At 36.0% G+C, this 6,566-nt stretch overlaps 1 long non-coding RNA gene across 1 annotated transcript; it reads right to left on the minus strand.

The window, feature by feature from the left end:
* Window positions 1–2,791: 2,791 nt before the first annotated feature.
* On the minus strand, window positions 2,792–4,200 carry LOC148104264 (uncharacterized). Its single transcript, XR_015718653.1, has 4 exons — window positions 4,127–4,200; window positions 3,990–4,040; window positions 3,590–3,823; window positions 2,792–3,000 (listed from the first exon to the last, which is right to left on the minus strand). It is a non-coding gene; the product is annotated as an uncharacterized LOC148104264 (long non-coding RNA).
* Between the last annotated feature and the right edge of the window lie 2,366 nt (window positions 4,201–6,566).

Raw genomic sequence — 6,566 nt, forward strand, 5'->3', positions numbered from 1 at the left:
CGTTTACTCTTGCTGTCCTGTGAACAACATCGGCGTGGTGTTAATTGTTTGCTGTTTTCGCGATCGCGTCGCGCATGACAATATCACCAGGTAAACTCGCGACATTTTTAAATATTTTGTTGTTCAACAGCATCAAGACTGACGGAGTGTGTTTGAGATAACCTCACACGTGTCACAGGTGACACGTTTGTCGGTAGCAGCTCCTGAAACGCAAGACTGCCATACATCTGTCCCACCAAATCCAGTTGATCTAAACGCCAGTAGATCTGGAACACCGGTCGCTGCGTGCGCATGCGCCCAATTGTTGCTGTTCACTAGTGGGGAGAGGAGATTGACAGACAGATTGGGGTAGCTGCATTTGGTGTTATCAACATCCCTTAGTCACCTTAATTGGTTATCCCTCATTCCCACCACTACATTTGCTTTGTTATAAAAACACGTGGAGAAGACCCTGCATCTCTCTGTCTCCTCCAGTTTTTCCTTCTGTTTCAACACTTCTGTGTTTTTTCTGAATGCTTCATCAAACGTCATTCTCAGCTAATCATGTTTTTTCTCCATGTCTTCAAGCTTGGTCTCCAGCTGTTGTTGTGTGGCCTCTTGCTGATCCTTCTCTTTCAGCATTTGTGCATTTCTTTGGTGGGCTTCATCAAATATTGTGTGCAAGCTTTGATTTTTACTCTCCATGTCTCAGAGCTTGCATTGCATCTCTTCATTTAAAGCTTCCAATTCTTGAATTTTGCACTTCATCAGTTGGTGTGCTGCCTCCTGCTGTTCTTTGTCTTTCAGCATTTGTGTATTTCATCTCACTGACTCATCCAACGTTACTTGCAGCCCTTCATTTTTCTTCTCTTCTACTTGAAGCTTGCACTTCATCTCTTAGTGAACTGCTTCCACATTTTGAAGTTTACACTGCAAGTATTGTTGTATTTCCTCCTGCTGTTCCTTCTCATACAACATTTGTTTAATTCTTTGCTGATGATCTGGACTATCTGGACAGTCTGTGTCGATGCCACATTTTGCAAACTAACTGTGAGAAGCTGGGCACATTTCTGCAACGAATCCATCGTGTACCTGTTCACTTTTGTTTTAGCTTAAGAGCCCACGCCATCTTGGAGAAGTATGCTGATCACTCTGCAGTCCTTCACATGTAATTGTTTCTGTACAGAAAACATGTCCTCCACCCTCTGGAAACATGGGACTACAGACTCTTTCTGCAATGATCCAGTAAAATAATTGGTCAAAGAAGGTTTTATATACAACAGAAAATGTTTTCCATTTTATTAAAAGTAAAGCAATTCAGTATAAAAGCAACATAGTCCCAGTATAATATAGAGTATAATTACATTCCATATTTAATGTTTGAACTCACAGCTAGCTTAATATTTATTCTTACTCTGTTCAAAGGCCCAAATACCAAAACCAGGACTTGGAAGCAAAACCACAAACACTGAGAAATTGCTGTTCGTGAAGATTCTTCTTGTGCATTTCTCTATAATGAATCTCTAAGCTATAAGTTTCTTGAATAGTTTTACCAAAACACTGACCACATGCATAGTGAACATTTGTGCACTTTGCTTAAATATCAGGGCTGTATCAGAGAACCAAACATGTTAAATGAAGGAAATAAAAAGAACAAAAATCATCAATACCACCAGAGTACCACAACATGTTTAAGGTTTATACAAGTGTATGTACATTTCTAAATGCCACCGTAAATGTTTTTTAATGAAGCCATCTGTAAATTGTGTATATGTCAAAATAAGTTCACTACAGTAAAACTTGTGTTTCTCCCCTTTGTTCAGAGGTGTAATGTTAAATGTGTAACACCTTCAAAATAACAGCTGCTCCTTACTGCTGCGACCAACGCCTTTTGTTGCAAGTTGGCTCTTGTTGGGGACTGCAGCAATCTGCTTGCATCCAAAGGAAACACAAGAAGGTTTTTGGTCCAGCACGGTATACCTACCTGAAACCAATTTCACCTAGCAACTGCCTCCAGCCTCTCGCAACCAACTGACTGGAGCTTTCCAGGGGGACACCAACAAGTCTCTACACCTTTTGCTTCTCAGGCTTCAGTCAGAAAGGTCTAGAGATTGTTGTTAATTCTGCTGTGTTCAATTTTGGGTTTGCATCTAAATAAAAGAAATCCATTGAAGTCTTTCTCAGTTTATGTTATTTCAGTGTTTTGTAGTTTTAGTAGTAGTTAAATACTCATGATGCACATTCAGGGTCACAGGAGGACTGGAGCCTATCCCAGCTGTCATAGGGTGAGAGGCAGGACGCACAACAATATATTTCATAATAAAAATGTAAAAAGATAACATTGAGCCACTATATCATATGGCTAACTACCCTCAAAGGATTTTCCCACCTCTAAAATACCTGAAAATTACCAACTACTTAAATTTCTTTCAGTATATTTACTTTTTCATCCAAAGCCTTGAATTATTCTTCCCCTGATCTGCTGTTTCTAATGTTTTTGTAGGTAAATATATGTAAACTTAAGGTTCAAACAAAATACACAGGAATTTGGTCAAATACAATACAATAGTAATTACCTGGTATCAACAGTGGTTATGGCTAAGTAACATTACATTGAAATGTATGTAAAAACGCCACAGAAACTGGTAATAATAATGTCGAAACAAATATTTTTCAAGAGGCAAAACCAAACATATAGTAATAGTTTTGTTGCAATATAATAACCTGTTAGAAGTTAAAAAAAAATTTAAAAACAAAAAAAGTACATACATTAGACTTCATATACAGTGAACCATAGGATCCTAATCTGGTAATGCTGGACGAGTATTTGAGCCTCATCATCGCCCTCAGGCTCTTGTCGTTTACAACACCAAAAAGTGATGAACAGCAGCCCCAACAGGCCGTAGGTCAGGTTGGTGCTCCAAAATGCAAACAGGTAGAATGTCTTGTTGCAGTAGATAATGCCTGTGGTTACGCTCTTATTGAAGTTGGGTTTTATATCCGAGTAGATGAACACATTGACTGTAAAAATATTTAAAATACTGCTGTAGTGCATTTGTTTTCAAAATGACATAAATGTAAGAAAGAACTTTTAAAACAATGACTCTTGTTAAAAACAACAACAGTAACTCATTCATTGAAGATCAATACAAACTAAAAACCTGTTTGTTTTTTTTTTATTACTATTCAGAGTATAACTTGCCTGTACTTTTTCTCTTTTACTTAAGTAAAGAAATTATATAAGTACTTCAACATTTACTGAAGCATTTTAAAACACAGGTATCTGTACTTCTACATAAATAAAAAATGTCTGTACTTTTTACACCTCTGGGGTCCAGCTATCACCTCATGCTACCAGTAGGGACACTACTTAAAGCTTAATTGACTTGATGCTACACTCTGATTAAAAAGTGTTTCTTTTTGAGCAGCGTTTATGACAGGAAAAACAGAAAAAAACAACTCATGATTTAAGCAATTTCAACAGCAGCTCTGCGTTTTGTTTTGTTTTTGGTTACCATGTAATTAGATTTTTCTCAGTTGTTGCTTATTCCATCTTTCAATATTTCTTAAAACAAGTGTGTGCTGCTGTTAGAACATTTTTAAAGCTTACCACCAAGGTAAAAGAAACAGACGACGAGGAGAGGCACAGAGCAACAGCCTATGTTACACCACTTGCACCGCCCTCGGTGCAGCAGGTACAGCAACTGCTTTCTTGGTGTAATTGGAAACTGCTGCATTCTTTTCGCTGTGCACATGCTCAGTGCCAGAAATGCAGATATGAATCCATAATTATAGATGCATATGGGGATGTAGAACTCTCCTTTGCATTCATCAGTTGCTAAAGCTGTGGTGTACGGGGACGAAAGAGAAACAAATGTCACTGAATCTGCTTCATAAAGTTTTAATACACAATTTAGGTTATTTATTTTTCATTTTCTTATTTTTGGTTACACAAAATAAACTCCAATGAATTTAATCTGATTATTACAATAACAGTGTCTCTCGCTTACCAGCTATTACTTGAGCAATGAACATGATGCAGGAAATCACCAGGATACACCCTGAAGAAAAGCAGATACAGTGAGTCCCACATGACACTATGCACCGTCTGCACATGTGTGGAAGAATTTCCACATCAGCCTCTCACCTAATATTGTTGTTCGAGGTTCGGAGGTGCATTTTGGTCTTTCACTCTCTGGCATTATTTCTAGTTTTATATCTCCTAAAAAGACACAAAAGACATTCATCTGTTAAATTGGCAAATAAAAACAGGTAGACTGAAGAAAGACAATGAATTTTACTTTTTTAAAAAAATCCTTTTTACGTTGTAAGTCTGCCAGAAGGACGTGTAACTATTTTTTAATCAGACCTAAAATGACACAAAGAAAGCCACAAGATATTCTCCCCTTTATATTTCTGTTATACTGTTAAGTGATAAATGGAAACATACCATGATATAACACATGAATAACATTACAATGTATGATTTAAAATGAAGGAAAAACCTGATAATGTAAAAGCATAGCGTTACCTACTTTTTACTAATTGTCTTTTGCAGCGTACAGAAGAATTTCAAATCACAAATAGTAGTCTGTGAAAGAGAAAATTGTTAATTCTAAAATCTAAATAGTTATTGGATACCCAAAAAAGTTCAACAAACAGATATTTCTATAAGAAATCCACTTTAGAAAGCTTGTAAACATCGTACCTGTGTCAAAATAGTTAGCAAATTAAAGTGTGAAAGCTGAAAGCGTTATACAGACTGTTGCAGACCAACCTGTTTGTGTGTCTGGCAGGACTTCCTTGAAAGGGACTCTTGCAGTAACATGGCCACATATAACATGGGCATGTGAGCATGTTGCTTCAACTTCCTTTTACAGCATCTTTCACTTTCTTTTTTTGTTTTAGTATTCTTTTTCATCCAGCCATTTGCTGAGATAATTATGTTTTTAGTCATTTGTTTGTATGTGAGCAACATTACATAAAATTCTTTTTACATTTATTTCTAAGGAGCTCTTTTGCATTCACAGACCAGAGAAAAACATCACTGACAGCGTGTCTGTCACAGCAAAACCTCAGGAGAGGAACACTTCCTCTCATTTGTCCTAACCCACTAAGACCTCGCTACATAAACATTTTTATGTCGTATTTCTCCACAGAACGAGGTTTGCCTGTTTTTCTAAAATACATGCCCTGTTTTAGTTCCCACCATGAATCTTTTTTTTTAATTCATTGTTGAGTGTGAAAAATACTATGACAGTATCATTCTTTTAACAGCTGACCAGGATTAGAGAAGATAGTGTCAGATAAGGACAGTCATTTTTAAAAATAATATTTTATTCATGTTAATTTTAGGACAGCATGCATTTTGTAACATTAACATAGACATAAAACATTAAAATACATCAAATTCAGCACTGTGTAAAGGTCTTTAGCCACGCCTTGTTTCTTTATGATGTATTTCTAAGCAGTCAGACTTTGGATATTGGCTGCTTTTTCATTTATTTTCATTCCTTTTACATTTAGAGATGTTTTTTTGTTGTTGTTGTTGTTTATTAAGCAACTTAACGCCGATCTGTGAGTCATTCAAGCATGAAAAAGGCTGTGTTGTGTCTATGCATAACAAAAAAACCAAAGCCAGCCACACAAACACATAAATTATTTCAATTTTTTCTGTTGAATCTATTGAAAATACCAAAGATAAAACAATTTGACAGACATAAAATGGTATCCTTGCACCAATGAAGAGTTACATCTGTAACCAATGATTAATAATCATTACAGACTGTAGATTCTCTGACTGTTGAGATTGATCAAAATATATTTTTTGTAAATGTATTTTTGAACCAATGAGGTCGATACAATCATCTTGACAGAAAAAAAGAACAAAGGGCAGCTTTGAATGTCCTTGAAGAAGCCTGGAGAACTATTCCTGAAGACTACTTAAAGAAAGCCCGTGTTGAGGAATAAAGGTTATCATACCAAATATTGACCTTCAGGCTTGTTAAAACTATAAAAACGTTCTTGCCTTGGATACTGTCTGTTTCCTTGTATGTTTGTACATTTTAATAAATCCGTGGCCCTATTATGTAAAGGCACTGCACACTTTACATTGGCATTAATAGATTTAATGGAAAAGATAACGGAATGTATGGATAATAAGAGGTATGCGCTCGGCGTTTTCTTAGACCTAAAGAAGGCATTTGATACGGTTAATCATGAAATTCTATTAAAAAAACTGGAAAAGTACGGGTTTAGGGGAGTGGTTTTGGAATGGTTAAAAAGCTATGTTGGGAATAGGCAACAATATGTACAAATAAATGAATATAAATCTAATTTGATGGATATAGCTTGTGGAGTACCTCAAGGTTCAGTACTGGGTCCAAAAATGTTTATTATGTACTTAAATGATATCTGCAGAGTATCGGAGATTTTAAAGTTTGTAATATTTGCAGATGACACCAATATACTGTGTTCAGGTGTGGAATTGCCACAGGTTTTGGAGATGATCACACAGGAATTAACTATATTAAAGAAGTGGTTTGATATAAATAAATTATCATTGAATCTAGATAAAACCAAATTTA

The sequence above is a fragment of the Neolamprologus brichardi genome, chromosome 3 (assembly GCF_056152115.1).
Source record: "Neolamprologus brichardi isolate AB-2024 chromosome 3, ASM5615211v1, whole genome shotgun sequence".
In the NCBI taxonomy this organism is placed as follows: Eukaryota; Metazoa; Chordata; class Actinopteri; order Cichliformes; family Cichlidae; genus Neolamprologus; species Neolamprologus brichardi.